Here is a 24,187-nt window from a genome sequence, read left to right as displayed (position 1 = left end):
GCACTATTTATTCCGTTCCTCCCTCTTCTTGTTTCTTGAGCTCTCACAGACCATAACACAAGTGGTGTGAGTAACAAGGCCTATTGATTATCCGTCAGACCCTTCAGTGTCAATGATCAATAACACTAACATGTAGGAAGATGGACGGCATTTGCTAAATTATCTCAAGAACCACATCTTTCACTGTCTTATTTTGGGATAGGCTTCTCCCTCCTCATGAGCCCTACAGAGAAACTGGAGATGAACGTGTACAGAAACGAAGGCTTTCTTTTTTTTTTTTTTTTTGCAGTGTGTGTGTGTGTGGAAATGCTTCCTGCTAATGTTAGCACCGGCTCATTTAATTGCAGAGGCGCCTACGGAAACCCGGCACACCTGATGATACACAGCACGAGACGCGACGAAAGGAATCCAGACGGAAAGGTAACACTTCTATATTTGTTTTAAACTTATTGTGAGCCACCTCGAGCCCCAGCCTGGGGGAAAAGGCAGGACATGAATAATAATAATGAAAAACAAATTCGTAATGATGACGGCAGAAATTTTGCAAAGATTGTGAATTTTGAGCACTATTGTTCTAATCTTCGAATCTCAAGAGCACGGGATACTTTAAATGATTGTTCCTTATTTGTAAATTTAGTAAACTTGCTGATTCCTTGACACACACCCCTTTTTGTTTCCCCCTTCTTTCCTTTCATCTCCTTGCTGTGGTCCAAAGTTCAAGGAATCAAAAAAATTCTTCCGAATTTTGGTTTAAACCCTGCCCTCCAAAGCACCTGTAATTCCTTGATAGGAGAAATTCCTTGATATTCCTTCACGCCACTTTCCGATTTGATCTGGGAAGTGAATAGCCTGTAGTGGCTTCCGAATCCCCTCTGTTCCTTTGAAACGGAAAGCGGTTCCCCTCTCCTCTTGCGGTTGAGATGCTCTTTGAAATATATGCAAGAGCGGCAGCGGCTCTGTTTCTGATGATGGTGGGTTATCAGCATCTTCTCACTAGGCTGGCGTTTAGCTAGTGGCAGTTCAGTCTTTTTCCTGGTAGGTGCACTAAAGCAGAAGAAAGCGGGGGGGGGGGGGAGCACGTGACCACTCAGGTCTCTTTCAGGAAACGAGGCAAATTTTTAATTATTCGTGCAGCTTCTTTTCATGTCATTTCTGGTTTTAGAAGAATCATCGTTAGGATTGTTAAGGCTAGAGGCTCTACATACAGCGCTGAATCAATAATAAATAAATCATATCATTAAGTAAATTAGTTGGTCTGTATGTGTGTTTTAAGTGCACAGAAAAGAAGGTGTGTGCCCAGATTTTTTTTTAATGCCAAGGAAAATACAGACCTCAATGTTAAAGTCATAATTTGAAGTCATTTGAGGCTTCAGTGTACCTTTGGTGTCTCTTACAGTTTTCGCCACGATGGTGAGAGAGGAAAAAAATAATCACATGCATGTTGTGTTGCAGAGTTTTGCATTTTTTTGTTATAATTCCTTTGCAGCAAAGCAAAGCAAAGCAAAGCAAAGCAAAGCAAAGCAAAGCAAAGCAAAGCAAAGCAAAGCAAAGCAAAGCAAAGCAAAGCAAAGCAGTGCTGCTTGTTTACCACATCACACTCTCTGGGTGGTTTACATTTTAATTAGACAGGCTACACATTGCCTCCCTGCCTAGAGAGCTAGGTAATTTGTTTACTGACCTCAGAAGGATGGAAGGCCGAGTCAACCTTGAGCCAGTTACCTGAACCTTTTGGGGGATCAAACTCAGATCGTGAGCAGACGCTTGGCTGCAGTACTGCAGTTTAACCACTGCGTCACGAGGCTCCTGCAGAAGTACAGGAGACTCAGCACAGCTGCAGGTTCCCCAGATAGTCCACCTCTTTCTCATTAGCTGGCACTGAGGCACTGAAAAGTCTCAATAATTTACTCTGAGATATATGTAGGAGAAAGAACAAAATGTTTCATTACTTGCAGTTGTGAACAGATCAAGAGCAAACCAACAAACTCCTTCCTAGAGGGGGAAAGGATAATACTTTGCAGAGAGATAGGGCTCTTTTTGAATTCAGAGGTAGGAGGGAATGATTGGTTAGTGCTGGATAGATTGACAGTCGCCCCAGTCCGGAAAGGTCCCTCCCAGTCATTCAAACTACAAACTGCATGCAAGGTTGTAAAAACTCCAATGTTTTGTTAACCAGTGTAAATTTTGCCTTTGCACTCCACATTTAGACCAGTATCCTATTGCTAGTCCCAACTAGAATAGACGCCTTGATTCAGTGGGATTCACATCAGGGTTGACTTACCGTTCAAGAGTTGATTCAATCAATCCACTCTAGTTGTTACTAGCAATAGGATACCGGCTTTAGAGACGAACTAGATTTGATCGAGAGAGAGACTGGAGGTGGGAAGCGAATTCAGTGCTAGACATCTCCCTGTACATATCGGGATTTTAACAAGTCTCTGAGCTGTTCTGGTGAAACTTGAGGCTTGGAGGTTCTGTGAGCGTGGTCAGACTGACCCCTTTTTTGGGGGGATAAATGAAGTCAGGCAGGAGCTGTCTAGACAGCTGAAGACAAGATGAGTGAATGGAGGCCTCTCTGGTCTAAGCAGAAATCCAGGCCCAGGAAAGCTTCCAGACTTCACTTCTGGATACTTCCCAGTGTTCTCAGTGGCTGTCTTGGTTAACTGGAACTTCTCAGGGCATTACAGCTCAGCTTTCCAGCAAAGGATCTTGTGTTAATTTCACTGATCCTGAGAGAGTCTATGTAGCATAGCGACAAGAATGATCGATTTAAACTGGGGATCTCTGCATTGAAGGGCTTCAGGCAGGAAGCTTAATAAGCAATCTTGAGCCACCTCGCAGTTTTTCATCCAAACCCACCTCATTGGATGGCCAGTCCTCACACATTTGCCCTGAGTCCTTCGGAAGAGCTGGGAGACATAACATGGATTTATGCCCTGCCAAAGACCATGGTTGGGAGCGGCCTCTCTCCAGATGTTGTTCTTACCAGCTCCAACCAACCTGGCTGGTGATGGGCACCGTAGCTGAACAACATCTGGAGAACTACGGCTTCCTCATCTCTGGAGGCAAATGCAACTTCTTTGTCCTGCACAAGCCAATGATTGTGTTGTGATGGGACCCGTCTTTCCCCGATCTTTGTCTCTCTTTGCTTTCGCCTTTGCTCATCCAACCTGGCTCCAGTGATGTGGAAGACCCTTGCCGTTTTCTTTTACCCCCCAAGGGTAAAGTCCATCCGTCCATCTCACAATCAAGAGGAACTGCATGGCCTTCAAAAGACTGCGAATTAGAAACTTACCACTGCATTTTCTCTTCGGGCAGAGTTCCCCATCACTTGCTCTTCCTGCTCAGTGCCCTTTTGCAAGCAAGCAAGAGGTCAGTGCACTAAAACAGTTAGTGCATTTAGCGACTGCGCCACGTAAACCTTCCTGTCTGTCCTTCTTGTATTCCCGGCATGTCCTTCCCCATCCTGCAAATTCAGCTCCTTCTTGCTTCATCTAAGCTGGTTAGACACTTCCCATTTTCAAAACCACAATCCCATGCTGGACTCCCAGGCTTAGGAATGACTAATTTATCAAGCCATCAAATAATTAAATTCAATTAACTCCAACTAACCCTTGAAAATTTGCTTAATGGCAGCCTTTGGCCCTGCTTTAACTGGTTTAATCATCACGCTTGCCTTTTAGCATGGTATATAAAAGGGAGCTGGTTACAGGAAGTTGCAGGAAAGATTTAGTAGCAGCATAAAAAGCAGTAAACAGGGCCCCCGGGGGCTTCTCTACTGAGGACAGTCGCATTTAAGAACTTGTGTTTTTTTAAAATAAATAAATCACGGCATAGCTTGAGATAGGAAAAGTTACTATTTTGGACTGTAACTCTGAGAATCCCACTGGCTAGAAGACTGAGTCTAAAACTCGGTAGAGTTTTTACACCTTGCATGCTGCCAGGAGTAGGTTTGGCGGTGAGCAGGGTGGATAGAAATCAATGATTTTTAAAAATGAAATTGACTAAAAATCACAATTTAGATTGCTACTTAATTTTTTTTAAAAAAATCAATTTTTAAATTTAAATAATCAAAAAAATCTGATTTTTAAACTTAAATCATCGTTTAAATCAAATCCACCCCAGGCTCGGAAGGATCTTTTTGGGTCGGGGTGACTGTCAATCTGTTCAGCAATAGCTCAATATTCTTTCCTGTCTCTAAATTCAAAGAGAGATTTGCCTCTCTGCTCTGTGCTTTCCCACCCTCTCTTTAGTCTATTCAAAGTAGTGTTGCTTGGTGGATTGTTTGCTGTTGATTTGTTCACAACTGTAAGTAAAGAATGTTTTTCTCTTTCTCCTACAAATGTCTCAGAGTGAGGTATTAAGACTTTGGTGTCAGATAATGAGAAACGGCTATTTGGGGAACTTACAGGTATTCTCCTTTGTGGATATCAGTACTTCTACTGCCTAGCCTGAGGAGTTTTACCAGAAATTCTAAACTCTGAAACAAAAATAAAATTCATAAGTTCTTGGCAGAGCCTAGTCATGATTTTTTGATTTGTGTGTGTCATAAATGGTATTTTGTTTTCCATTGGTTTTTGACACTTATATGTACAAAGAGCTCTACTGAATAATTTTAAAAAAGGTTATCAGATCTCTCATTCAGTTTTATGCAGTGACAATCAGATATTTTTGGGAAGCTAAGAGGGCTGGCCCTACTTTTAGGCAGAGTGAGGTGGCTGCCTTAGTCACTAGATTTAGGTTTCCATAAAAAGGCAGGATGTTATTCATTAATAATTTGATTCTGATTTCTTTTCCTTTTTTTTGTCAGAAATGAGGGAAAGAGGTACCTGGAAGGTACCATACCAAAACAATATGACTGCCTAAGCTGCTATTTACCTTCATTTTGCACTTTGATAAAGTTGCTTAATACATTTTCTTGAGAATGCTACTTTTGGGGCATGAAAGCTCCACATTTCCATGGCTAAGCCAATTTTGGTCAGCGGCAACTATTTTTAAAAAACCTTGTGGCAATGAGTTCCACAAATTAATTATGTGAAGAAGTGACTTCTCTTTTGGACTTCACCATCATGTCATCCATGTTGGCTTTAATCAGATCTATTTTTGGCAACTTGATGTTTTTTTTGTTGAGTATACAGTCTGTCATGGGCGTCCCTGGTGGGAGACGGGGCTCAGCCAAATTAGTTTTAATAGCAGTGAGAGCAAATGAAGGATAGTGAAAGCACAGGAAGAGAAATGTGGTGTGTGGCTGCTTGCTTTAATTGAAGGATGCTACTGATTTGTTATCTGTCAGAAGTTACTCTACCCGTCCCTTCCATGGGAAAACACCCAAAGTTTTCTCCAGGAGTGAAATGTGCTAACTTTGAATACGGCTTTGTATCCAAACTTGGGTTGTGTGTCTAAATGTCCAGAAATGGAGACACCGCTTTTGCATGCCATTATTTCGTAGCATTTCTATTAGCATAGACATGGATGGATCTGTTAATTTCATTTCCCCGTTTCTCATTCTGTCCTCTTTCCTCACTGGTATGTTTGTGTGCATGTATGTGCTTTGATTCTCATGAGATGGCCAAAGTATTGGAGACAAAAGTCCGCATAGTCAAAGCTATGTTTTTACCAGTAGTGATGTATGGAAGCGAGAGCTGGACCATAAAGAAGGCTGACCGCTGAAGAATTGATGCTTTTGAATTGTGGTGCTGGAGGAGACCCTTGAGAGTCCCCTGGACTGCAAGGAGAACAAACCTATCCATTCCGAAGGACATCAACCTTGAGTGCTCACTGGAAGGACAGATCCTGAAGCTGAGGCTCCAGTACTTTGGCCACCTCATGAGAAGAGAAGACTCCTTGGAAAAGACCCCGATGTTGGGAAAGTGTGAAGGCAAGAGGAGAAGGGGACGGCACAGGATGAGATGGCTGGACAGTGTCATCGAAGCTACCAACATGAATTTGACACAACTCCGGGAGGCAGTGGAAGACAGGAGGGCCTGGCGTGCTCTGATCCATGGGGACACGAAGAGTCGGACATGACTAAACAACTAAACAACAACAACATGTGCTTTGAAAATCACCATGTTGTGTATTGTGGCATTCATTTTACAAATGGATTCCTTAACATAATGTTGTCATGGGGGGGTTCCCCCCCCATGCCTGGCAAAAAATCTGTATTTTTCTGCCAGGTGTGGCGGAATTCCCCCTGCCCTCTATGTTATGTTAAAGAAAGCCATTTGTAATGTCTAAAACAGCACCTTGAACCTGATACATAAATGGACAGGTGACCAGTACAAGCTGGTTAGTATTGGGGGTGATCCTTTCCTGGGTTTCCAGGGAAAAAGTACTCAGAAGTGGTTTTCCATTTCCTTCCACTAGGGGCGCCCTAGGAGTGTGCAGCTGGCCCAAGGCCACCCAGGCTGGCTTTTCTCCCAGTAGGCACAGCAGGGAATCGAACCCCCAACCTCTGAGAAAAACCACTGAGCTATCCAGTCAACTACACCCATCCATACAGACAACCGTACGGTATCTACACATAGATATGCATATCTATAGAAACAAAAAAGGGCTCTCTCCTTGATGGCATTTAGATCTATAAACATTATTCGTCAGAGATGTCTTTATCCCCTTACCTTTAAGCGATTAAGTGTTGGTAAAAATAGCTTCAGAAATCAAACGTGAACAGAGCTTCTGGCAAGCTGCTGTCCAGTTTAATTCATACATTAAATATTTGCTAGTAGGGTCAAAAGCTTGAATGCTTAGATACTTTGCCCTTTGAATGAACCTAAGCGGAAAGGAGAGGCAAGAAATAAATAAATATCAGTGCTGGGGGAAAAAACATGCCTCAGAAGAACAACACGGCCATTGGTTTTCCGACATCAAAGTTTTGATCGTTTGTATGTACCCAGTGCCAGATTATTGCAGGCAATTAAATCTCATAGATATGTGTTTCGTCCTCCTTTTTTTCCCCTCCTCCCCTTCTTTTCCCCTACAGTCTTGTGCTGGGAAGAGGCGATTAAAATTTCAGAGTTTTAATTATGTAAAAAGACATCCTTGATCTTTAGCTGCTGAAAAATAGAACACTTTATTTTGTATTAATGAATGTAGAGCTCTCTTAACCAAGCTTTACCCCGGCTCTTCTTTTTTAAAAAATTCACTTTCTATTTTTTACAGTCAGATTTGCATTTTTTTTTCTGTTGCGAAGGTAATTTTTAGAAAGACCAATAAATAAAACATAGAGCGATAAACTCCAGATGCATAGCAAATACTTGTGTGTTGTGGGGATTGAAATTTGTGTTATGAACGCTGTGCAGGAAGAGGTGATGTACACTGTGCAGGAAGGGGTGCTGGATGTACACTGTGCAGGAAGGGGTGCTGGATGTACACTGTGCAGGAAAGTTCGATACCTGCCGAGCTCTGCTCACTGGTTCTTTCCCGTGATCTGGAATATAGGTATGCAAATGAAGAAAAATCATTGTGGGGGGGTGGAGGGAGGGAGGGAGGCAGCTGTAGTGGTCAGGGTGTTGGACTGGGTTGGAGACAGCAAGCAACATCCTTAACAGTAAGTGGCAGGCTCATAGAATGTGTGCATTTAAATGAGGATTTGGGTTGTAAGTGAGTACTGGGTGTTATTTGTCATCAAATTGATCCAGCGTTATGGTGACCCTAAGAGTGGTTCCATGTTTTCGTTAAGGAGTGATTTCGCCATTGCTACTCCCCAGTGAGTTTCTGTGGCTCAGCAGGGATTTGAACCCAGTTCTCTTGAATTCCTGTCCAAGACTCTTTCCACTACACCACAATGTCTCAGAACTGCATGGTCTTACAGTAGGATCCAAATGGGATCCAATGGGGCATGGGCTGATGAAACCACTGAATGGATCAATGAACACACATGACAGCCATTATCAGAAAATCCTCCCTTGCAAACTTACCATATTTTTCCATGTATAAGACGCCCCCATGTATGAGATGTCCCCCCCTTTTTCTAATCCAAAATTAAGAAATCTCAGTGGGGATCACCAAGTGTAGGGGGAAAGGGATCAAAGCGCTGCAGGATCGCTTTGATCCCTGCTTTCCCCTCCACTTGTTTTTGTTCTCTCCTCAGCTTACTTCCGTGTATAAGACGACCCTCATTTTTTAGTCTAAAGGTTTTAGACAAAAGTATAGTCTTATACATGGAAAAATACGGTATCTGTTATCACACGTGGGACCCCTTCCATGGCATCAGAAAAGCCCATCCTGCTTTTGACATCACAAGACACCACCAGTAGAGGCTTAAGTCTTGAAATCTCAGAAGCGGATCGAGCCTCCATGGGTCACTGGAGTGCAACTCTGAAGAACCTTAGCCAGCATTACCAATGGTTAGAGGTGATGACAAGGACACAGAGCAGCATCTGAAATATCGCATGCTTCCCACCACTGATAGATTCAACCTCAAGGTATAAGATTTAGCACCTTTACCTGGGGTGAATACATCCAGAGACCAAACTTCAGCTTCCATATCAGCTATTGAAACTGCGCTAATGGCGGTAAAAATAACCTTCTCACAAATTCAGGGAGGAAAAAAAAATACCCCTCAGAAAATAGCTCAAATGTAAGGTTAATTGGAGCCAGAAATGTCAAACTAATGTAGCAATTTACCCTGGGAGATTGCCCTGGCCTTTGAGTATAGCAATAGTATACACTACAGAATAGAATTGCAAAGAAATATAATAGGATTTTATGTACTCGGCTGTCATATTAACCATGCTTGGCAATTAATTTCTCGTTGCGGTGGTATTTGGTTGCCCTAGATTATTTTATTTTATTTTATTTTACTTTGTGCAGTCTTTACAGATTTCAGAGCAGGTCGCACCGGGAATTCAATTAAAAAGAAATTAAACACACTCACTCATGCACACACACACACACTGTGTGTATGTGTACTGATAACAAAGGGATGTAAACAGTGAACATTGTCTCTTTTCTATACCCACAGGTGTGATCTATCAGAGAATTGGGCCTATATAAATATACAGGAAACAATGAGCTTAGGTCAAATATCGGTAATACATGGCCTATGGACCACGTGTGCCCCTTGATACTCCAGGACTCCGAGTAATCCGACATATCCCTCCAATTTTATGTTATTTCATTTGAAAAAAAAAAGTCTTAAGTGTATTCAAATTCTGTTGCACTTGTGATCCTTGTAGTCTTCTTACATAATTCAGCATCCTGGTGTCAAAGATGCTACTGAGGTTGTTGTTATCTTGCAAGTCTTGAGGTCCAAGGATATATCAGCTAATCCAGTCCCCCGTAAACAGGGGCAAGTTGGAGTAATTCCCGACAGCCACCATAAATTAATATCATCCTGAAGAGATCTGTATGTGACAGAAGAGAGAGGGGACTCTGATGTTGCAGTGGTGGGGAATCTATCATCGTCGTCATTATCATCATCTTAGAACTACAGAGCTGGAAGGGACCCTATGGATCATCCAGTCCAGCCCCCGTCAAGAAGACAAATGGAGAATCGAGCTCCCAACCTCTGGCTCTGTGGCCAGATGCTTAAACCATTGAGCTATCCAACAGTCTACACTGTGTGGGAAGCTGCTGGAGGAGGCAGGCCTGGGAAGCTGCTGGAGGAGGCAGGCCTGGGAAGCACCGAACACTTGGTTCGGCTGAAAAACGAACTGGCATGAACTGCCGAACCAGTCATTCATTCCCATCTTTACTCTCTTGCTCGCTCGCTCTCCTTCTCAGCCTGGACCTTCAAATTTGCAATGAAGCAATAATAATTTTGGCCCGCCTCTGATGGTAACTAAGATTGATGCATGCGAGATGCACCAAACTTTTCTAACCTATGTAAATGCTTCTCTTCTAGTCTATATAAACACTAAATATTATGTACTAGGAGGTAGAGGTAAAGGTAAAGGTTCCCCTTGACATTCATGATCCTTGCAATCCACACACTTTTGCCAGTAGTCACTGGGGTGCAACATAGAGGTAGAGGTAAAGGTAAAGGTTCCCCTTGACATTCATGATCCTTGCAATCCACACACTTTTGCCAGTAGTCACTGGGGTGCAACATAGCTGGTGGGTTTTTTGTAGGGTTTTTTTGGGTACATCTTGTTTAATGAATCCCAAAGCACAGATTACATGGAAAATGTGTATTATTTAACGTTAGTTAACCTGCCCCTGAAACACAGCCACCTTTCAGGTGAAACATGCCAATAGTTTGGCCTCAGTAACACTCTTTAGTTGTCCGGAGAGGAAGTGAAGAAAGGAAGTCTCTGGAACTGCAGGGGGCATTTTAGTGAGGCAGAAAGCAATTACTCCAGGTGGAAATGAGCCAAGTTTAGAACATTGTAATACCTACCCCTCTCACAAAAGAAGAGGGGAAGAGATGCTGTAAGAAATTTAACAGAGGCCAGGACCTGATTATGTCATAATTTCCAAAGGTAGCATCTTAGACCAGAACACACCAGATTATGTCATTATCCCAAACACCTTGTTGTCGGGAATCAAGGAATCTGAAAGAGGCATTTAATGAAACCATGCAAAATCTCAAACAGATCGCTAGCATGTATTGCAGTGGAAGGAGGCTTCGGAAAGGCCGGGAACATTATGGCACAGAGCCTTCGCTATATAGATGTCTCCGAGGCTTTCGATGTTACAGCTTCCCGCTATGGAACCCTGAGATTTTCCATTTGGCAAGAGGCCAAGATGAAACCTTCCAGTTCTGAATTACAGCGTCATAACTATATAGTGAAAATCCACCCCCAAAGAATTGCTAGCAGAGCCAAACGCCTTGCAAGTGAAATTAGGCAGAAGTATGGGTTTGTCGAGACCCGGAGTGGTGTAATGGATAGAGTGATGGACTAGGCCTGGGTTCGAATCTCCGCTCAGCCATGGAAACTCACTGTTGGAGTGGAACTTGTAAATCCACTCCTTAAATATCTCACTTCTCTTGAAAGCTCAAAACGTCCTCAAATGCAAGCAAATCAAGATGAAGTAATCGAAGACCAACCCGGATGCAGCCAGAAGACTACTCTGCCTTTTGCAAAAATGTCTGGGATGCGAGGTGAGGAGACAATTGGCAATCTAAGTGCCTGAGCTACTTTTCAGTACCAGCTTCCCCTTAGAAGTCAAAGATATTACCCCTACTTGAGATTTTTTTTTTTGGCTAAAAATATGTCATATTAATACAGCTCAATATCCCTGGGGATAAATATGGCCTTTTGTTGAGCTATCATGGCAGCGCGGTATATGGGACTGCAGAGAGTTATGAAGAAGCTTTTGTTTTTTAGCAAATGTCATGCTACCAGTAGAACGGAATGCTCTTCTGGTGATTGTAGAACAAGGTATTGTGGTGATGATGAGTGAAGGGTTGTGACATTTTCCTCCCCCAAAAGTCGTATCTCATCCCTAATTACACAGGGACCCTTGGGTGTCATCTGATTAAGAAAGCAAGGCGGAAACTGACAGGTATCTATAAATCCACTTCATTTACTGACTGAGAACCACACTTGTTTTGAGGTGGAAAGCTCGTCTTGCTTCTAGAGCAACACTTTCCAACCTTGGGTCCCCGGATGGACTACAGGTTCCAGGAAACCTGACCAGCCCGGCTAGGGTGAAGGCTTCTGGGAGTTTTAGCCGAAGAACATATGGAGATCTAAGGTTGGGAAACAGTCCTCTCAAGAGCAGAGAATATGCATCTTGTATTTGTATATAATTGTTGACATGGCTGGCTTCAAGTCTGAGGGGGTCCGGGGCAAATTCTCCTCTCTTGAGCCTTGTGGTACTCTTCTTCTTCAGCAGTCAAGTATAAGGTGGCCATGCAAATAATCTGTACGAAGCAGCTTCATCAGCAGATGCTTATGTGAATGGTCAGGCCTGCATAATTTTTAGAACCAGCACAGTTCTAGATGGCTGCTCTTCAAATTTTTCTTTCTCTTCTTCTCCATCCCTTCTTTTTCTTCCTTCACCTTCTAATTTTCTCCTTTTGCAATAGAAGTTTGTTTGTTTATCCATCCATCCATCCATCCATCCATCCATCCATCCATCCATCCATCCATCCATCCATCCATCCATCCATCCATCCATCCATCCATCCATCCATCCATCCATCCATCCATCCATCCATCATCTATCTATCTATCTATCTATCTATCTATCTATCTATCTATCTATCTATCTATCTATCTATCTATCTATCTATCTATCTATCTATCTATCTATCTATCTATCTATCCATCCATCCATCCATCCATCCATCCATCCATCCATCCACCCACCCACCCACCCACCCACCCATCCATCCATCCATCCATCCATCCATCCATCCATCCATCCATCCATCCATCCATTCCTATGCCATTCTCTCCAAAAGTTCCCAGAGAATTGTAATAATGAAAGGGTCCATTTTTTGTAGGGGAGGATTTCATGAGAGCATAGCTGATTTATATTTCTAAAGAAATGCAAAGAGTGGGAAAAGCATTAGCTATGTTGGAATCACCAGTATCCTAGGTCCATTATTTTTAAAGTGATTTTTTTTTAAAAAAATGAACATGGTTAGACATTTTTAAAGGACTTTTTCAAGTGTGATGCCATTCTCTTTTAAGCCCTCCATGGCGCGGGGAAGAAAATAATGAATACAGAAGAGCAGCGGCAGAAAGGAATCGTTTTTGGTGGTTTGAGGCAATGCTTCAAGGGGCAGCTTTCTCCACCCTGGCAGTTTTCCAGAGATGTTAGACTAGAAACTCTACCAGTGGCTGCCAGAGGTTAGACTGTGGCATTTGTGTGCATCTGGAAAAAGCCACGTTGGGGAAGGCAACCTTATGCACAGATTAGCACTTTTGAAGAAACCATTAGCAAAATTGACCCCGCATCCAGTCCCAGGTCTAGGAGAAAGCAAAGTGTTGTGGGGAAAAGAGTGAAATGAGGGAGACTGGGATGCGGACAAGTCTTGCTCTCTCTCTCTCTCTCTCTCTCTCTCTCTCTCTCTCTCATATTAAATAAAAAACAAAGCCAAAAGTTTCTTAATTCTGTGGAAAGATTATGCTGGCTTACTTATCAAGTTCCTGCTGAGCCTAGTCATAATTGGAATGCACCTTTTGTAAAGTTTATTGGGTCCTGGGGCATCTTGTTACTGAACTGGTCAATTAATCTATTTTTTTAATGAGTTGAGGGATTTCCTTTTTGCAGAAAACCACCAGGAAACCCGACCAAAGGCCCCAAAGCTTGGGAATGAATAAATGGCCTGAAAGTGTGGAGACCCTTTTCTTTGGCAATTAAGAGAAGAAATTGCCACCTCCCTCTGCCACAGGTGGCCAGGCGAAGAGAGGGAAAACATAGGCAGGATCAGGCCATTGAATCTGGGGTCATGGGGAGGGGGATGATCACCATGAGAACAGATTGCTTGACCACAACGGCTTTGGGGAAGATTTGTAGGGAAGAAAACCGGTAGAGTTTCCTCCTGCTGAGAGACAAATGATTTCTATTTAAAAACCTGTTTGTTCCATGCTGAAAATCCCAATGTGAGGCATTAATTAATGATTTCACAAGGTTAAGAAAGATGTTCTGTTGTTCCATGGCTCCATGGCTGGGCGTGAAATTGGATTAACGCAGAAAACAGCATTAGGTTGTGGAATCTGAGAGAGAGAGAGAAAAAATCAACAATTATGTCAAAACTCACCAACCTTGAGCTGTTTATGAAGTGAAGTTGTGTTAATGCTTATCTGTCAGCCTTCAGCGCTCCCTCCCCTCCAACGGGACGCTGTAGAAACACCAGCCTTGGAAACATTTTTAAAGTGAATCTGTAGATTCATTGGCTGCATTCTTGCTGATACCTGTTTATGAAAAGACATACACCCCTATCTTCTAAACATTTTTAAAGTGAATCTATAGCTTTATGGCTCCATTCTTGCATCTCTCTCTCTCTCTCTGTCTAAACTATCTCCCTTAGAGTATATTAGTCAGTTAGTTATCCAAGATTCGTCGTTCGTCGTTCAGTCGTTTAGTTGTGTCCGACTCTTCGTGACTAATCCGAGATTAGTTATCTTGAAATGTGAGATGCTTAGCTCTGTGTAGACATGCCCAAGATGATGCTGTATGAGTCACTTGCTGTTTTTTTTAGTACATAAATACTATTTCTTCCTCCCCTGCATTGTTGTTGATATGAAAGTTTTATCTAGGGATCTATAAACATCAGTCTTCCCTCTCTCCATTCTGTGCTTGCCTTAATGCCCTCGTTGGTGTATCAAAAATAGGCTCAGCTGCTTTTAAGATGGGCAGGAGAGGAGCAAGTAAAGTTCAAACTGCATCAAGCACATCTCCTGTATTATTTACTAAAATGAAGACACGTTATCCTCACTTGAACTCTTCACCACAGAAAGGAGATCTTATTCTTCCAAGGAAGCAGAAGGTCCCAGGTTCGTCCCCTGTTCCCTTCAAAGATGGATAGAATGAGCCATCAGAGCAGAACATCATGTACAAGGGGCAAACGATCATTGTCTAACTTCCTTTGAACTGGGAGGAATTGAGACTGGAAAGAAAAGAGCCGAAGCCACACACAGGGAGAACCGAAAGGTGAGCCGTGGGGAATAATGACATGAGCCTGCATTTGGAGATCCCAACAATATCCAAACCAGGCTGGATTCACTGATGGACGCACAGCAATGGCCAAGAGTGGTCGGGAAACCTTATAAGGCCAAATCCTGGCATTTTGCTGTCTGAGATAAAGGACCTTTTGGACACACTCTTTTGCTTTAAAAAAAGTTTTTATTTTATGGGCAGTAGGAAAGATGCTGAGTACAGACGGGTAATTCAGAAAAACAAATGCTCAGCACCGTAATTTGGTGGAAACCAAACTGAAGGATGAGACTGGGAGCCTGTCAAATGGAGAAGGAAGAACAGCCCTCCACCTCCACACCGTTCCCACGCCACCTCTTTCCCCCACTGCACCATAGGAGCTGCAAGGATTCTCTGCTAAGATGTGCAGGAATATATATGGTAGCAAGGCGTGTAAAGACAGCCTACAGAACCGAAGGTAGTACATAGCTATATAGGAAACACACAAAGGGCCATTAGATGAGTAATTTAAATTGGTAGGTTCCCTGTTTAAATAGGTATTCCTTTGAATTTTCTTTCCCTGGGATTTCATTTGAAATTCCTTTCTAAGTGATAGTCCATTGAAATTCCTTCAGGAAGAAGCCTATTTTATTGTTTTATCATAGAATCATAGAAAAGTGAAGTTGGAAGGGGTCTACAAGGCCATCAGGTCCAACCCCCTGCTCAATGCAGGAATACAATCAAAGCATAGCTGCCAGGTGATTATCTAAGTTTTTCTTGAGTACCTCCAGAGCACTCACCAACTCCCGAGGTCACTGGTTCCACGGTCGCACTGCTCTAACAGTTAGAAAGTTTTTTTTTCTGATATTCAACAGAAATCTAACTTCCTTTAACATGAGCCCATCATTGTGTGTCCTGCACTCTGGGATGATTGAGAACAGATTTTGCCCCTTCTCTGTATGACAGCCTTTGAAATATTTGAAAAGTGCTATTATATCACCCCTCAGTCTTCTTTTCTCAAGGCTATACACATGCCTAATTCTTTCAGCCTTTCCTCATAAGGCCTGGTTTCCAGCCTCCTCCTCATCCTTGTTGCCCTCCTCTGAACTTGTTCCAATTTGTTAGCATCCTTCTTGAAGTGTCCAAAACCGGACACAATACTCAAGGTGCGGTCTAATCAGTGCTGAATAGAGGGCGACTAGCACCTCACGAGATTTGGAAAATATACTTCTATTAATGCAGCCTAAAATGTTGTTGTTGTTTAGTCGGTTAGTCGTGTCCGACTTTGTGACCCCATGGAGCAGAGCACACCAGGCCCTCCTGTCTTCCACTGCCTCACGGAGTTGGGTCAAATTCATGTCGGTTGCTTCGATGACACTATCCAACCATCTCATCCTCTGTCATCCCCTTCTCCTCTTGCCTTCACACTTTCCCAACATCAGGGTCTTTTCCAGGGAGTCTTCTCTTCTCATGAGATGGCCAAAATATTGGAGCCTCAGCTTCAGGATCTGTCCTTCCAGGGAACACTCAGGGTTGGTTTCTTCAAAATGGAGAGGTTTGTTCTCCTTGCAGTCCAGGGGACTCTCAAGAGTCTCCTCCAGCACCACAGTTCAAAAGCATCAATTCTTCGGCAGTCAGCCTTCCTTATGGTCCAGCTCTCACTTCCATACATCATTACTGGAAAAACCATAGCTTTGACTATTCGAACTTTTGTTGGCAAGGTGATGTCTGTGCTTTTTAAGATGCTGTCGAGGTTTGTCATTGCTTTCCTCCCAAGAAGCAGGCGTCTTTTAATTTCGGGACTGCTGTCACCATCTGCAGTTATCATGGAGCCCAGGAAGATAAAATTTGACACTGCCTCCATATCTTCCCCTTCTATTTCCCAGGAGGTGATGGGACCAGTGGCCATGATCTTAGTTTTTTTGATGTTGAGTTTCAGGCCGTTTTTTGCACTCTCCTCTTTCACCCTCATTACAAGGTTCCTTAATTCCTCCTCACTTTCTGCCATCAGAGTGGTACCATCTGCCTATTTTTAACCTGTGAAGGGCCACATATTGGTAGTGAAGAAGGCCAAAACAAGACATCAACAGAAGCAGAAATGGTTGAGATAATTTCTCTGTGCTTTCTTTTCCTCCTGGTAAGGTTTGAAACTAAGAGAGGAAGCAGCTTCCAAAGCTACGCCTTCCTTGACTAGGAAGAAGAACCACACCAATCCTGGGGCTAGTTTAGTTAAGGTAAAATCTTACAAGGCATTGGCTCTGTTATTAATTTAGAACAGGTTGAGTTAGAGAGGTTGAAAGTTTCATGTGGCAAAAGGCAACTTCCCATGTGTCTCAATGTCCAGGTTCCCTGGAGTTTTCTCCTAGGTCAACAGCACAGGACTGCACACTAAATCAATGAGTATATGAACTGAATCAGATCCAGATTCTAATTTTTTCATAACAAGAAACAAACTTTTCAAAAACCCCAACTTTATAGAGTAGACTCATTAAATGAGTATGACCCATTAAATCAGCCATTATGTAAGTTACATTGATTTAATGGGTCTACTCCAAGGATGAGCAAACAAAATTGGTATTTCCTGGGGCTTCTAGGAGAAACCTGACTTGGAAACTCTGAATAAATGACACCGTTTCCATACTCCCAAGCTTCTGCACACTAAAATTAAGGGCCTGATAGGAAGGGCCACCCAACAGCTGTATTCAGACTGCTACAACAGTAAAGCCAGAGGTTTTGCCACCAGGTTGACTCCAACTGGCTTGATATTTACTATTTGACTGGAGGAATTATAAATACATGTTGTTTGTGTTCCCATTATACTGCTCCCACCCATGTAAATTGGAAGAGGGAAACTACCAGTAGCTCTTTCTTTCATTTTTCAGGCTACAGAGGTTTCTCAAAAGTACAATGTGGGGAATAAAAAAACCTGAACTCCACAGTGGGTTAAACTGCATTATGCAAGAGATGGCGAGGCAAAAAGTTATCCAAGATGAACAAGCGGGATTACTCAGAACGGCAAAACTAAAATTGCATCAGTGTAGATGTAGGTCTTGCATATTTTGCTACCACCAGCTGAGTTCAGTGTTCTGCAATCAGAAGTCAGCAAAAATTAAATGTACACAAAAGGGCTTCAGCAGTCTTCGGAATAACCCTTAACTGTAAGGCATGCTTGTTAATTGATGCAATGTCGTTTCAGGCTACCTTAGAAGTCCTCCAAAAGGCTGACATGCTTGAATGTTTTTTTTCACACAGCAAACCTGCTGGTGGTCATCTGGCATGAAGGGGAGAAAGGTTACCTCTGCACCTTGTCCCTGTGTTTCAGACTCCAGGCTACGGCTTCCTTTATTGAATCGATCCATCTCATATTAGGTCTTCTTGCTGCCTTCAATTTTTCCGGAAAATTATTAAACCACTAAAATCACGACAGTGGGTTAGGTTTTGAGATCTGCAGGACTCATCATCAAGCAGGACATGGCAGAGCTTTGAGGGAGAGAAAAGGAGAAGTCCCAAAAGTTATCTTAACCAGTGGTTAAGTGCAAATGTGGAGATCCCCCCTCTTTGTGACTTTGAAATATAACCATATAGATTAGGATTTAGCAATTATATAAAGAGAGCCAATGAATTTCATAGGTAGAGCAAAGCCCAATATATAGTATCCCTCAATGAACCCTGAGAAGACAGCCATTGTCTGAGAAGAGTAGAGACAAGTAATGTCCTTACCTTTAGCAAAGATACTACAAACAGTTCCAACAAGAAAAAAAGGTGGGAGGCAGCAAAGAAGGCCAATGTGGCTGCACAAAAAGCTCAGGGAGGACCTGAAAACAAAAAAAGACATGTAAAGGAAGTGGAAAGAAGGCCAGGCCACCAAGGATGTGTACAGACAAGTAGCAAGGAAATGCAGGGATGGTATTAGGACGGCAAAAGCTGGAGGAATCCCAAGCTGGAATTAAGACTGCAGGAAGAAATATCAAGAACGAACGAACGAACGAACGAACGAACGAACGAACGAACGAACGAACGAACCAACGAACGAACCAACCAACCAACCAACCAACCAACCAACCAACCAACCAACCAACCAACCAACCAACCAACCAACCAACCAACCAACCAACCAACCAACCAACCAACCAACCAACCAACCAACCAACAGCCAGCCAGCCAACCAGCCAGCCAGCCAGCCAGCCAGCCAGCCAGCTTTTGACAAAATGTAGACTTTGAGAGAGAGAGAAAAAATCACCCAAAGATTTCTGTCTGACTAAAAAGGGATCTTGCATGGGCCTTAATGGAACAGCCTCTCTTGACCCAAATTTTTGGTTCACTGTGGCAAGTGGGAGAAGACCATATGGGGCAAAATGGACTTCTGCTCCGACCTAGTTTAAGGCAGCTTCTAAAGATCAAATGATGCAACATTTTGAGCACATCTCTCTTTTTTTTTAAAGGGGAGATGCTCCATCAAATGGTGAAATATGCCTGTTTGTTTTTGTTGCACATGGTTTTCTTCCTTTAGGTGTTTTGCATTTAGCGTGCTTTCTTTTGTGATTGGCCTTTGAAAAAGGCAACCCTGACTTCATTTGAAATTCTGATTCCCCGAGGGAATCCTGTTGTGTGTGAGAAGATACAGATGAGTTGGGAGGAATATGCATTTCCCTTCATGTCTGGCTGGACTCTAATATTCCTACAGTTTTCACACCTTGCCATACCTGCTCGTTTTCACTCAAATTTCTTCATTTCACCATAATAAATTCTTGATGCTTTTGATGCATCTGAATGAAAAGCAAAAAAAAAAAAAAAAAAAAAAAAAAGGCATCTGTTTATGGAGAATCATAGAAGAGGGTGGAAAAAAGCACACCCTTCTGCAATATAGAGAAGGTATAAAAGAAAAGGCATGTCTGTGTGCGCCTGTGAGAGAGAAATAAATAAATAAAGCAAGAAGGTTGTTAAGTTTAAAGAAATTGAGCTAAGCATACAGGAAAAAGTATCTGCCACCCGGGTCAAACTGGATGCCATGTGTATATATATTTTTTTTCATTAAAGGAGTGCAGATTTAGAGGCCTGAGCTATTATTTCCGGTGACTTGAGGCCCTCGGGGGCAGCAATGAAATGGAAAAGAGCACGGCAGCCTGCTCTGGGAGCTGATGCTCACTGAGTCTGAAAGGTCATGTCATGTTTTCTGGCAATTGACTCGATGGGTTTGGATTCTACAACATAAGGTCGGGCTGTTTGCACTCCGTGCGTGTTTACTGGGGAATGTGCCTTCCAGTTGTTTTCACATTGACCTTATTACCCTGCCACACTGATGAGGCTGGCACAAAACCTACTTTTTGTAATGTCGTGTGTGCGTGCGTGTGTGCGCGTGCGTGTGTTGCTTGACAGTCGCTCTCCTTCTCACTGCGTGAAGCCGGGTGCCACTAACAGGCTCTGGGTTGGGTTCTCTCTGATTCAATCTTTGCTCCACCATCTCCACCCTTTGCTGATAGTTTTTCTACAAATCCGAGGCCCTGGGGGGATGGGAACTAGATGTAGGCATTCCTCTGTTGTTGTTGTTGTTGTTGTTGTTGTTGTTGTTGTTGTTGTTGTTGTTGTTGTTGTTGTTGTTGTTGTTGTTGTTGTTATTTAGACGTTAAGTTAAGTCCAATTCTTCGGGACCCCATGGACCAGCGCACAGCAGGCCCTCCTGTCTTCCGCTGCCTCCCAGAGTTGGGTCAAATTCATGTTGGTGGCTTCGATGACACTGTCCAACCATCTCATCCTCTGTCATCCCCTTCTCCTCTTGCCTTCATGCTTTCCCAACATCAAGGTCTTTTCCAAGGAGTCTTCTCTTCTCATGAGATGGCCAAAGTACTGGAGCCTCAGCTTCAGGATCTGTCCTTCCAGTGAGCACTCAGGGTTGATTTCCTTCAGAACGGATAGGTTTGTTCTCTTTAGAGTCCAGGGGACTCTCAAGAGTCTTCTCCAACACCACAATTCAAAAGCATCAATTCTTCGGCGGTCAGCCTTCTTTATGGTCCAGTTCTCACTTCCGTACATCACTGCTAGAAAAACCATAGCTTTGACTAGGTGTACTTTTCCAACTCATTGATGAAAAATGGCTGGTTGTTCAATATATATATATATTGGTTGTTCATATATATATATATATATATATGTTTTTTATATTATTTACAAATTTTAAGACCGGTGGTGAAACTGTTCCAAGACAGGAATAGAATGAAGTGGGTTTTTTTCTGTCATTGGCATTAGCTACTGCATATGTCGATCTTTGCTTATTTCATTGTTATGGATGAGAGCAAAGGCATTCCAGAAGTTTTCTTCCCATAATGAAAGTTCAAGTGATTTTTGTGAGCTTTTGCATTTTGGAACTTTTCTCAAACATTCCTTACATGGTTTCTGCAAAACCACACACAAAAATTATTTTGTACAAATAGCGTATTCTGTGCAGAAAAAATAGCCTTTTCATCAAAATGCATGGTTTTCTGTGCAAAATTCAGAGTTATCCATGCAAAATACAGTTTTCCTTCCTTCCTTCCTTCCTTCCTTCCTTCCTTCCTTCCTTCCTTCCTTCCTTCCTTCCTTCCTTCCTTCCTTCCTTCCTTCCTTCCTTCCTTCCTTCCTTCCTTCCTTCCTTCCTTCCTTCCTTCCTTCCTTCCTTCCACTAAAATACTGATCCTTTTGGTCTCAAATAGGGTAAAAGATACGCTTCTCATTTTTTCTGTTAATTTTTTTCTAAAATGTTGAATTTCTTCCTAAATATGAAGTAATTAGCAAATGTGGCCTAATCCTTCAAGAGTAAAATGGAATGACATTCTATCTTTTTTCTGCATGACAAACTCGATCAGTACAGCTATTTGCAGAACAAAGGCGTATGCAACTTAGGTTATGTACATATGGGTGCTAAAGGTGAGGAGGGTCTAAGAAATGGCAACGCTACATCAGCACAAAGAGAGTTGTATGCACAGGGGTTGAAGACCAGGCTTTTGAGAGTGAAGCACCGAAAATGATGTCCCTGGATGACTGAATTAGTTAGTTTTGCTTTCTTCCACATCCATATTGTGTTCTTAAGTTTTTCCCATCCTTTACATCAATAGATCCCAATCTATGCATTCCCAGATGTTGTTGGGCTGCAACTCCCAGAAGCCTTCACCACTAGCTGTGCTGGCTGGGGCTTCTGGGAGTTGCAGTCCAAGAATGTTGGGAGACGCAAGTTTGGGAACCACTGCCCCTACATGAAAGTGTTGGCAAATCCTATCCAAATAGGTTGGCAACCTCTTGCCGAAACAGAAATGAAATGAGCTAGCTGTCTGTGTTTACTCAGTTTCTGCGTTTAGCTAGGAGTGGTTTTAAGAGAGGTAGTTGTGTTAATCTGTGCGACCCGTATCAGGCAAAATTCAAAGAAACAAAACAAAAAAGACAAAAACATGTTGCGCCTTAAAGAAAGACTATTATATTTTAATGTAAGCTTTCGTGGAGATTTTGGGAGATCTGATCTAAGGGTTCCTGTGTCTTACGAGTTGTTTTTTGCTATTGTCGGGAGAGGACAAAGTGAGAGAAGAGCACCCCACTCACTGTGAAATCCTTCTGGAGCTGACTACACACATATTAGAGAAGCAGGGTTGCTTCACAACTGAAACCAAATGACTATTGTTGGCAAAGGTGGAAGAGTTCTGATCTGATGTGATGCGTCATAACATGTTTCAAATAAATAATGCTAACAATGTCTTCTGGAAGCGAAGATCACTCTTGCAGCACAGAGAGACACGATAACAATTTATCTGTTTTTACAGTGAGTTTTTGGAAATTACTTTTGTGCCCATGATGTCAAAACCAGGATAAGGTGAAATCTACGTATGCTGTCTTTTCAAGCAGTAAATCAAAAAACCCAGCCGCAACATATGTAGACATTGGTTGGGGGGAAAGCATATCACTCCATAGACTTTGTTGTCTCACTTAATTTTAATACAAGTTGAATGTTCATCTCTTGGATGGGTTCCTTTGCGTTTACAGTATAACAAATATTCAACAACCACCTTCCTCCTGTCGTATAGGCACAGCCTGTGTTTCCCTGATGGAGATGTGCTAAAATGGATCCTTAGAACGGGATTTAGCTGTTGTGTGGGATCAGTTTGTGCCATGTAGAACACAGAGTTCTATGTTTGCGAGAGATGAGGAGACAGCCGCTCAAGTGCTGAATAAAAGGCTAAATCTGGTCTCATGTGCAGAGGACGCAGGCTGTCTCTGCCCTATTCTGTCCTAGCTCTCATGTGTGCTCAGTTTGAAGAGGGCAGCTTTCTCTATGTGTGAGATCTTTCCACATAGTTGGAAACTGTGATTTTTTTTGGGGGGGGGTTTACTATCCTGTTTCCCCAAAAATAAGCCCTACCCTGAAAATAAGTCCTAGTATGATTTTCAGGATGCTTGTAATATAAGCCCCATTTAAGTGAAACTCCATCCTCCACTACTGTGCAGCATTGTGAAGCAATCAAAAGAAGATGACATGAGTGTATTTGAATAAATGTAGATAGGTAAAGGTAAAGGTTGCCCTTGACATTTTAGTCAGTCGTGTTCGACTCTAGGGGGCGGTGCTCATCCCCGTTTCCAAGCCGTAGAGCCAGCGTTTGTCCGAAGACAGTTTTCTGTTGCCACGTGGCCAGCGTGACTAGGGAACACTGTTTTACCTTCCCACCGAGGTGGTACCTATCTACTCGCATTTACATGCTTTCGAACTGCTAGGTTGGTGAGGAGCTAGGACAAAGCGATGGGAGCTCACTCTGTCACATGGATTCGATCTTACGACTGCTGGTCTTCTGACCCTGCAGCACACAAAGGCTTCTGTGGTTAGCCTGCAGCGCCACCACGTCGCTATCATAAATGTAGATGGTCGTGCATTAAAAAATTTAAAACATCCCCTGAAAATAAGCCCTAATGTGTTTTTTGGAGCAAAAATTAATGGAAGAGCCTGCCTTATTTTGGGGGAAACACAGTAATTGTCTGGAGAGCCTATTTGATCTGCTTACAGAAGGTGGATGGGCCTAGTCCTCCACCCCTGCCCCTGGGTTCAGATGAATCCTGTTATTGAACATCTCAGTTGGGTCCCAGTGCAAATGTCTTGCTCTACCATCCACTTTGGGTGGCTTTCAAAGTCGGATCGATGGGGGAGATCATAATCAGCCAGGATGGCTCTATCAGACTTTGCTCCTCTCTTTATCACTTCTAAATCTGCGACCTGAACCAAACAGCGGAATTGTCTCATAGCAAAGTCGGTCATTAACTTCAGTTTGCTTCTTCGGATCAAATAAAATCCAAGGAATTGCATCTGCGATGCAGTTGTTTCTCTCTTCCCTCTACCCAGCAAGATTTCCTTGTTGGTGCACAATGACGATCGGCCCATTGATAGGGTGTAGGTTGCAAATGCCCTGACCCCCAGGTGGCTTCATATCATCTCCCACCCTACGTGGTTCTACCAACAAAAGGATAAACTGATTTTTAATCTTTTGACCTTTGCTGTCATGTACGGCGAGAGCAGCAGGCAGATGTGGAAGAGCAGATTGTAGCTGGGCAACCGCAGGGCAAAAGTAACACCCTGCTTTCGTTTCCTCTTTAAGAATTTCAGGGAACACGTCTTTGACTGCAGCAGAAAAGGGGTGAGTCTGGATTC

The 24,187-nt window shown here is 42.8% G+C and overlaps 1 long non-coding RNA gene across 1 annotated transcript in view; it reads left to right on the top strand.

The window, feature by feature from the left end:
• Positions 1-24,187, top strand: part of LOC144584630 (uncharacterized) — a 31,811-nt gene that overhangs the window by 4,577 nt on the left and 3,047 nt on the right. Inside the window, exon 2 of the long non-coding RNA XR_013539005.1 lies at positions 348-420. This is a non-coding gene — a long non-coding RNA (uncharacterized LOC144584630). The remainder of the gene's footprint in view (positions 1-347; positions 421-24,187) is intronic.

This window comes from Pogona vitticeps, chromosome 12 (assembly GCF_051106095.1).
Source record: "Pogona vitticeps strain Pit_001003342236 chromosome 12, PviZW2.1, whole genome shotgun sequence".
NCBI classification, from domain to species: Eukaryota; Metazoa; Chordata; class Lepidosauria; order Squamata; family Agamidae; genus Pogona; species Pogona vitticeps.
Note: the sequence above shows the minus strand (reverse complement) of the source record. Positions and strands in the feature narration are given on the sequence as shown.